The sequence below is a fragment of the Neoarius graeffei genome, chromosome 13 (assembly GCF_027579695.1).
Source record: "Neoarius graeffei isolate fNeoGra1 chromosome 13, fNeoGra1.pri, whole genome shotgun sequence".
NCBI classification, from domain to species: Eukaryota; Metazoa; Chordata; class Actinopteri; order Siluriformes; family Ariidae; genus Neoarius; species Neoarius graeffei.
The window spans coordinates 62,194,052-62,204,819 of NC_083581.1; positions in this window are offsets into that span (position 1 = coordinate 62,194,052).

Sequence of the window (10,768 nt, forward strand, 5' to 3'; positions counted from 1 at the left end):
TAAAAAAACAATTAATTCTATTCTCAGTACTATGTTTCACTCAGTCTATGCAAAAAGATCTATTCTGTCACTTCTTGCAAAATGTTTCACTATGACCAGTGTTAAGTTTGAAAAAAGCCCAAAGGTAATTTGAAGTAAACTGTGCAGGGACTGCTGTAGAGGTCTGTACTGACCTCTGCTGTTACTCCAGAGTAATGCCACAACCTGAAACCAGGGCTAATTACTGCGTTATACACTGCATATATTTTACTTTCAAATAAAAGCACACTGCGTCCATATGATGCTGATTTTATCAGATATTTGTTATAATGACCAATTAATTCGTCTAATGATTCCATATAAACTAGACTGGTCTGATTTTGCTGTTCTGAGGAGGATGGCTCCCCCTGCTGACGTCTTCCTTCATAACTCTAGCTAAGGGATTATTTATTTTCCCTGTTTCCTTTGGGTTGCTAATTGAGGGATGAGGATGAAGCATGAATATCTCATCTCATCTCATTATCTCTAGCCGCTTTATCCTGTTCTACAGGGCCGCAGGCAAGCTGGAGCCTATCCCAGCTGACTACGGGCGAAAGGCGGGGTACACCCTGGACAAGTCGCCAGGTCATCACAGGGCTGACACATAGACACAGACAACCATTCACACTCACATTCACACCTACGCTCAATTTAGAGTCACCAGTTAACCTAACCTGCATGTCTTTGGACTGTGGGGGAAACCGGAGCACCCGGAGAAAACCCACAGGGAGAACATGCAAACTCTGCACAGAAAGGCCCTCGCCGGCCACGGGGCTCGAACCCGGACCTTCTTGTTGTGAGGCGACAGCGCTAACCACTACACCACTGTGCCGCCCTGCATTAAATCAAAATATTTAAAAACTGGAAGTATCTAGTGAAAAACATTAGCACTGTCACTTCATGGCAAGAAGGTTCTGGGTTCGAGCCCAGTGGCTGGCGAGGGCCTTTCTGTGTGGAGTTTGCATGTTCTCCCCGTGTCTGTGTGGGTTTCCCCCACAGTCTAAAGACATGCAGGTTAGGTTAATTGGTGGCTCTAAATTGACCGTAGGTGTGAATGGTTGTGTCTGTGCGTCAACCCTGCGATGACCTGGCGACTTGTCCAGGGTGTACCCCGCCTTTCGCCCGTAGTCAGCTGGGATAGGCTCCAGCTTGTCTGCAACCCTGTAGAACAGGATAAGCAGCTACAGATAATGGATGGATGGATTATGTCAAAAGTAACACTTAGTTAGAACTGTTATGTAATGGTTTTCATTTTAAAACCGCATTCTAGCTCAGGGCGGCACAGTGGTGTAGTGGTTAGCACTGTTGCCTCACGGCAAGAAGGTTCTGGGTTTGAGCCCAGTGGCTGATGGGGGGCCTTTCTGTGCGGAGTTTGCATGTTCTCCCCGTGTCTATATGGGTTTCCTCTGGGTGCTCCGGTTTCCCCCACAGCCCAAAGACATGCAGGTTAGGCTAATTGGTGGCTCTAAATTGTCCACGAGTGTGAATGGTTGGTCGTCAGCCCTGCGATAATCTGGCGACTTGTCCAGGGTGTACCCCGCCTTTCACCCGTAGTCAGCTGGGATAGGCTCCAGCTTGCCTGCGGCCCTGTAGAACAGGATAAAGTGGCTAGAGATAATGAGATGAGATGAGATGTTGGGATACCATAAGCTTTCAGATCATTTCAAATATCTCAATGACTCATTTCATAATTATTGGCACCACCTCAGACACTTGAAGAGGAATGTTGGATATTTGTATTCAGCTTTATATTTGTATTTTCTCTATAAATGCACCATGGGGAGCTGGAGGGAAACAGCCTTTCAATGCACTTTATACTTGTATATGGACGTATTGACAATAAAGCTCTCTTGGATCTTGTATATATTCTTAGATTTGTGCATGATGACTGTCCTCTTCAGTTCAGCCCATTGGTATTCAGTAGGGTTTAAATCCAGACTTTGTCATTGCAAAACATGGATTTTGTGCTCTTGAAACGTTTGTCAATTTAATTGTACACTCAGATGTGTTGTCTTGTTGGAAAAAAAAATCTGTCAAAGCCTAATCATAAAAAAGAAACAAAAAAAATAGGTTTTGAGTTCCAAGAGCCTTGAAGAGCCACTCGCTGCAAGATACAGCATAAATGATTCTCAGCTATATTTTACAGTGAGTATCAGGTTCTTTACCTTATACACGGTCTCCATTTTTATCAAACATGCCGGTTGTGTTCAGGGTCAGAAAGTTCCATTTTCATCTCATCTGACCGCAGGTTTACATTTCCAATTGTAGTTCCACTGATTTTCTGGGTGGCTATCAGGAATTATTCTATCCATATTCACTGGATATGCACAATCGCACGCTCTGATTGGCTACTCTACTACTAGGCTATCAGCTCATATACCGTGAATAGAGAAAAACAAAATGGTGGCACGTGTTGCTGAACCAACCGAGGATAAAAAAAAAAAACTCTACTCGAAAACAAAACCCCAAAAATACAAAAAAGCAACAAAATATAGAATAAAAGTATTTGATGGTAAGAATGTATTGGGTTTTTTTTTTTTCAAGAATTATAATATTTTTCACTATTTGCTACTGTCATTTCGCTGGTTTGGTTATATTCTAAGCAGAAATGACTTTGTCAGACATTTTGTATAAAGTTTTTATTTATTGAATTTGCAAAAAATACAAATGCCCTGTTTTTCAAAATCTAGTGAATGTGGATAGAATAAAACAGTTATTCCACTCAATCTTGTCGTACATGTCTTATCGCCAATTTGGTGCTATGAGCCTCATCGACTATCAGCTCATGTACGACTCAATTTCATGGAATAACTGTAAAGTATTTTGTTTGTGCAAACAGCTTGTTCTTATGGACATAGCATCTTATAGTTCATTTTTAAATTTGGCTTACAAGTCCATCCATTATCCGTAACCGCTTATCCTGTGCAGGGCTGCGGGCAAGCTGGAGCCCATCCCAGCTGACTGTGGGCGAGAGGCGGAGTACACCCTGGACAAGTTGCCAGATCATCACAGGGCTGACACATAGAGACAAACAACCATTCACACTCACATTCACGCTTCACACCTACGTTCACAATTTAGAGCCACCAATTAGCCTAACCTGCATGTCTTTGGGTTGTGGGGAAAACCTAAGCCCCTGGAGGAAACCTACGCAGACACAGGGAGAACATGCAAACGCCACACAGAAAGGCCCCTGTTGGCCACTGGGCTCGAACCCAGAACCTTCTTGCTGTGAGGCAACAGTGCTAACCACTACACCACCGTGCCGCCCAGCTTACAAGTCAATTACTTAAAACATAAAGTAAATCATGTAAACAGTGTAAATCTCACATCATCATCCTCTTTACTGTGGTCATGGGTTTAATTCACACCTGGCAAATTATCAATTGTTTCCCATTGTGTGACTATTGTTGTTTTGGCTACAGGGATATAAGTGTTGCAGGAAACAACCCTTTTGTGTTGAATGCTTTTTGGTTTTCACCCTGATAATAGAGGATAGAGGGATTTGTACATATGTACAACATTCATTTGACTTAAAGAAGGGACAGGGTCACAGTGCCTATCCCAGAACATGCAGCATGAGTCAGGAATACACCATAGATGGGAATATCAGTCCATTGCAGAAGTGGGCAAAGTACCCAACTTCATTACTGAAGTCAAAGTACAGATCCCACTGGTCAAATGTGACTCCAATACAAGTAAAAGTTCATTCATTCATTCATTCATTGTCTCTAGCCGCTTTATCCTTCTACAGGGTCGCAGGCAAGCTGGAGCCTATCCCAGCTGACTACGGGCGAAAGGCGGGGTACACCCTGGACAAGTCGCCAGGTCATCACAGGGCTGACACATAGACACAGACAACCATTCACACCTACGGTCAATTTAGAGTCACCAGTTAACCTAACCTGCATGTCTTTGGACTGTGGGGGAAACCGGAGCACCCGGAGGAAACCCACGCGGACACGGGGAGAACATGCAAACTCCGCACAGAAAGGCCCTCGCCGGCCCCGGGGCTTGAACCCAGGACCTTCTTGCTGTGAGGCGACAGCGCTAACCACTACACCACCGTGCCGCCACAAGTAAAAGTTGTACAGTCAAATTTTTACTTAAGTTAAAGTACTGAAGTACTTGCTTTTAAAAATACTTAAGTATTAAACGTACATTTTGTGTCAATGCATTGTTGTATTATTGCCTCTGAAGCAACCTATTGGATTTACTGACTAGCTTGTAGAACCTGTAGCGTTGAAGCTCCACCTGACATGCTAGCAAACTCTTTTCAAACTCAAAATCATATTGGGTAGCTAAAGCTACTAGAAAAGAAAGATTTCTACATTTTGTTTATTTGGCAAGGTTATGCTAAAACATATTTCTGAAAGGACTTCAGATAAGTTATTCGTGTTAGCATAACTCCATTTTTACATGCTAACTAACAGTGTCCAATTAACTAGCTATGTGTTAACGTTAGCCATGGACAAGGTGATGGCAGCTTGGCGGGCAAATCCATAGAAAGTCATTTGACTAACCAGACTGCATAGCAATTGCAACGTTATCGCTAGCTCTAAAAGCACAGACAACTTCGTTGCAAGCTTTCTCTTGGAATAAAACGTTTATATACCTCAATATGCTTCCGCAGGTTGGACAGGGAGTTTTTTGTAGGCGGTGATAGGGTTCAATTTAGGCAAACAATGCAAACAATTAAAACAAAACGAATCTTTAATCCAAACAGAAAACTGAAACATGGGTTCGAGGTATGGCCCTGGGGGCGTGCATTCCCCAGAAGAACCGCCTTCTTCCATTCTGCCATCAACTGATCGTGTTCAAATAATGCTGCTGAGAAATCATTTTAAACAGTCTATGGGTGTGACATGACCCTAGTGATTACTGATCAGTGTCACCTGCGAAAAAACCAATCATGTTTTAGAAAAGAAAAAACATTCACTTTCAAAGCTACTTCATAGTAACGAGGACCTTAATAGAAATGGAGTGGAGTGAAAAGTACGATATTTGTCTTTCAAATATAGTGAAGTTAAAGTCATAAGTTTCCACAAAAAAAAATACTCAAGTAAAGTACAAATACTCAAAAAGTGTACTTAAAGGAGATACACAAAACCATGGCCTCACTTTTTGTTTATAAATGCCTTGAGACCTCAAGAATGGCACAGAAATAGATTTAAGTGTTAACAATAAATCTAATATAATAATTTTTACGATTAAAATTATTCATATAGGTAGCGGTCTGAGTGAATGACCTTGACATCTGTGACGTCACCGCAGGAAGGTTATTGGTCTCATTGCCATTTCCGCTACACTAAAACACAGAGCTGACTGCAACTCTGATCCTCCATTTTGAGCTAATTTATCGCCATGCCACGTAGATGTGTTGCTGGCGGATGCAGCAACATGGCAGAAGGTGGATTTACGTTGCATTCATGACCCAAGAATGTTCAAACTACAAAGATTTGGACGGGTTTTGTGAGAAGTTCACTGGCATATTGGGCGCCTACGAAGTGGTCTCTCCTCTGCTCTGCACATTTTACTGAAGACTCGTACGTGACCTCTGATCTGTTGAGGAGCGTTGGCTATAAGCCCGTATTGAAAGAGGGTCCAGTACTAGCAATTAAAGGAAAAGAAAACTACAAGAAAAGGAAAGTAAGTTCAGTTGCACCAGTTCTCCTGGAGTGTGAGCTGAGGCTTGTTGCTAAAACCCAGGCTGGAATGGAACCTCCCTGCGATTGTTGCTAAAACCGGTGATGTCCCATCCCGGGTTTTAGTAATTGGCTGAGCCGAACAGTAATGGCGGAGTACTCAGTATGGAGAAAATGGAGAATGAGTGGAGCAGCCGTCTGATTTCTCTGCTGGATATGCTTGCCTCAGTAGCAATATCTCACCCTTACATGGAAGAAGCGAATGAACGGAGAACTGAACGAACAACTGAAAGTCAGATTGTTTCGAAACAATCGGCCACAAGGTCGGCCTTCAAGAAGCGAGAACACGGACGGGTAAGCTCCGACTCTCAATTGGATACAAAACAACAACACTCGTTGTTTACCTGCATTTAGATTAATACATGTAACTTGTATTGTGTGTTTAAGTTAGCGGTATAAGATTATTTAATTTGCTTCAGAATGTGATTGTCTCAGTTCATCTGATTATTTAATTAGCCTTTTACGTTTTATCAGTGAAAATGCATGCATGTACATGTATGTTGCATAAGTTATAACACCTATCCTGTTTTAATGAGAGTCAACCCACAATCAATGAAGTCAAATCAGTCTTAGTTGAGCAAGTTGGTAACGGTATTTCTGACTTTCACCCTAAATTTTTATTTATATGACTTTGGTCTACAGCTGTCAAAGGCCTCGGCCTTAAAACCGGTTACCGCTGTGACGTCACGCACTCAGGGCTGGCTGGCTCAGCGGGGCAGCTCGAATGCCACCTTTGTGGTTGATTTTAACTCTCGAAAATATATTTTTTTAAATTTCCATTTATGCAGCATCCAAGAGTCAAGGGTAGAGATACTATCCACTCAGAAATTTATTTAAAAATAAAGGTTCTGCGTATCTGCTCAAGTAAATGTACTTCATTACTGTCCACCTCTGGTCCATTGCAGGACACCATGCACACACACACACACTCATTTACACCTGGGGCAATTTAGCATAGCTAATTCATTTACTGACATGTTTGTGGTGAGGACAGGAAGGAAACCCACATGAACATGGACAGAACAGGCACGGAAAGCTCCCTGTTAATAATAATTTCTCCCTGATAATAACTGTTGCCTCCCTGCCTGTCATGACATGTCGCAGGGATTTACATCCCACTGATTCATGCCTGATATATTAATGAAATGTTTTTCATAGTTTTAGTACAGTCTATTAATAACTAGTGACCGTTATTCTAATGCACACATACGTAAGAACAAAACGTGTGGGTCCATCTGACAGAATCTTGTACAATGACAATAAAGCAATCTTGAATCTTGAACGTGCACCTTCATTATATAAATTGTGCTATGACGCTCCTAGTTGTGCTACTACCATATGAAGTAACCACCTTGCTATGTGGCCTAATAGAGTGTCTTCACTCCTTGGAAAACAGTTGCTACACAGCAGCAACACTTTCATCACATCTTTTCATCATACAAAAATGTAGGGGTACTGAAAAAAAACCCATGCAAGAATAATACCTTTAATGTAAATTATACTTTGACGCACAAAGTGTAAAGGATAACTGATATCAGAGTTTCAGATGGGCTGCCAAGACAAGGTAGCTCAGCGGTGGGAATGAGATTCAGGCCATCTGTTTGGTGCTGGCAGGAATGATGGGGGTATTATGTGTGCAGAGGGTCCATTAAGCATGCATTTTCTAAGTTACAAAGGAAAAAGGGTGGTGTGCTTTGCTCCTTTTGGAGCCACTGAGCCTGTCTCTTAACTGCACTTGTAGGCATTATTGTCTCTGTGATTACAGGCACTCTGGTGAATTGGCTGTGACTCACCTCTTGCCTCCTCCCTCTCCAATCACCGCCGGCGTACCCTGTCTCTTCCTGACAACACTCACTCTAGAATTTCCTCCTTTTCTTCTATTTGCATTGTTCGCTCGGCCTGTCATACTGCACCGATACAACAAGCCATCCGTTTCCGAGCACAATACTCTATCTCAGATACCTCTATCATTCTGGAAAGGAAAAACAGTCAGTTGTGGTCAAGTAGTTTAGGTGCAGTCTGTAAAACTGCCACTCATGGGATGACAGCACAGAATAGCCACGCCGTTTACCAGTCTTTGTGGTCTACACTTACATATGTAAATCATGAATAATCCTCCTTGCATTAACCTTTATCATGCTTTCTGGGCACCACATCAAAATCTGATCTGCATTTCAAAACCAAGCAGTGTCAGGTTCAATCATTCTGGGTCTTTGTGTCTTTTTTTCTTTTCTTTCTTTTCTTTTTTAATATCTATGGGACTCTGTAATTACTTATCTCTCGATCGTCTTTACACCGCTCAGTAATAACAACCAGTTATGCCGAACCCAAGCATTTTCTTCCTCATAGCTTTATTTCATCACCCGCCTACATGCTTTTCTGTCAACTGTAATGTTATTCAATAGCACTGAAAATTGAAAAAGGTCATAATTTTAGTGGCACGGTACCAGTTTTCACTTCAGCCAAAAATCTGTAATAGGCCTCTATTCATTGTGTGTGTGTGTGTGTGTGTGTGATGACAGTGCAGATTGAATTATTATGGGGCAGAAATGACAAAGAAAGAAAGAAAAGCGAACACTAGCGTACAGTATTGTGTTAGGAAGCACACAGGGGGTTAAGTGCAGCATGCAGAGCTCAGTGGTAATGGTTCAGTCTGATCATTCACTTGTGAATGAATCCTCAGGGACCAGAACTGCTTCTTAGACAGGGGACGAGAAACACACACACTGCTCAGAAAGTCATACCGTAAACCGAATAATTCCCTCCTGCAGAGGGCTGCACACCCAGTACACTCACAGGCACATTTAAACCCCACAGGCTAAAAGCTTTTATTAAAGATAATGGCATGAGTTTGCGGCCAGGGCTCATGGTGCATGAGTGTTGTGTTCGCAGGGTCACCTTCCTCACTCACACAGAGCATGACAACAAAGCTGCTTGTCACACAATCAGAAGTGACGCTGAAACTGTCAGGCCATTAAGATGGTTCTTAGGATAGCTTTATTTGCACAGGGTAGTATTTTAACTGGGGCGGCATGGTGATGTAGTGGTTAGCACTGTCGCCTCACAGCAAGAAGGTCCAGGTTCGAGCCCTGTGGCAAGCGAGGGCCTTTCTGTGTGGAGTTTGCATGTTCTCCCCGTGTCCGCTGGGTTTCCTCCGGGTGCTCCGGTTTCCCCCACAGTCCAAAGACATGCAGGTTAGGTTAACTGGTGACTCTAAGGCCCTGTCCACACGGCAACGGATTCAGGTGAATCTGATAAAATTGTTTATCGTTTCGGCCTGGCGTCCACACGGCACCGGCGTTTTGGGTGCCCCAAAACGAAATCTTTTGAGAACGGGTTCTAGAGTGAAAAAATCTGGCAACGGCGCCGTTGCAAAGTCGTCTGGATGAGTAGAATGGATTTGTTTACGATGACGTCACAACCACATGACTGTCAGTGCTTCACACCGGGTAGAAGTGTAACGAACTCGATGCGAGTTGTCAACAAATCCTATAACTTGGTTCATGAAACGCGCTTACAAAATATTTTCACTGTGAATATTTATTGTGTAATGGTGCAAAGTGAGAGAGAGAGAGAATAGCCCTTAGGGCAGAGTCTTTAGTCCATACACTGCGGAAGCAGTACCAAACCGCACACCGCCCGTGCGCTTTCCAAAAACAAAAACAATCCCGCCAGCAAAAATAGGAAAAAAAGGAGCGATCTCACCTCTTCAGATGTTGGTTTAAGTCCGACAATACATTCCTCAAAAAGGCCGTAGAAGAACAAAGTAATCCATCAACGTGTAGCATTCAATTTATTCCGGACCATTAAAGAATTCTGGAGGATCTCAGAATGTTGGCGTACCGGCTTCCATCTACCCCCGTTCATTCCTCTCTCTCCATCTACCCCGTTCATTCCTCTTTCCGCGTCTCCATTCAAAAAACGAGCACGTGATTTAAAGGGACTATAGCCATAGGACAGGGACTGAGAAGGTGTGCGCGTGTGACAGTGACAGGGAAGAACCTAGGCTCATGCTCGCCCTGAATTTCTCTTAAAGTGAAGGCAGAAGAACGTTCAGCGCCTGGCCAGGCTTTCTATGTATTAATTTACATAGACGTTTTAATATGAAATATAAATAAGTGTCTTAGACAATAGATACTATTTTATGCTACTGACTAATAATCAAAACTTTATGTGGCTAATGCTACAGAAGAAGGGGTTTATGCGCATGCATAACAACAACTTCTTCTATTGTTCTGGTGTCTCCGATGGGACCGTCTTACAGTGCACGTAGAGGTGTGGCATGTGTATTGCATTGTTTTCAGCAAGCGTTGCATTGCCATATGAACCTGATATTTTACTGATCCGTTGCCCATGTGGACGCGATATTTAAAAAAAAAATCTCATTGCCGTTGTCGTGTGGATGTAGCCTAAATTGACCGTAGGTGTGAATGTGAGTGTGAATGGTTGTCTGTGTCTATGTGTCAGCCCTGTGATGACCTGGCGACTTGTCCAGGGTGTACCCCGCCTTTCGCCCGTAGTCAGCTGGGATAGGCTCCAGCTTGCCTGCGACCCTGTAGAACAGGATAAAGCAGCTAGAGATAATGAGATGAGATGAGACTTTACAGGCATTTAGCAGACACTCTTATCCAGAGCAACATACAACAAGCACACACACACCGTGCCTGGGGAGCAGTTGGAGGTTAGGTTCCTTGCTCAAGGGCACTTCAGCCATGGATTTTTTTTTTTCTTCTGCCAGTCCAGGGACTTGAACCACAACCCCTTGGGCCCAAGGCTGCTTCTCTAACCTTTAGACCATGCCCTTAAAATGTTGAAACTCATATAGTAAGTTAGCACAATGCTCACTGATTGCCTCATTGTGCTAACTTACTACGTGTTTCAGTGAACTCAAAATTGAACTCAAAATTTCAAGGCAGCCTGGTTATTTTTTTTAAATTAAAACAACAATTTATTTTTATTTTTATTTTTTTTTACAGTGGATCATATGATGAGAGCTGTTCACTTCCACTTTCGAAAGATCTGTGTCAGGAAGGGAGTAAAACATG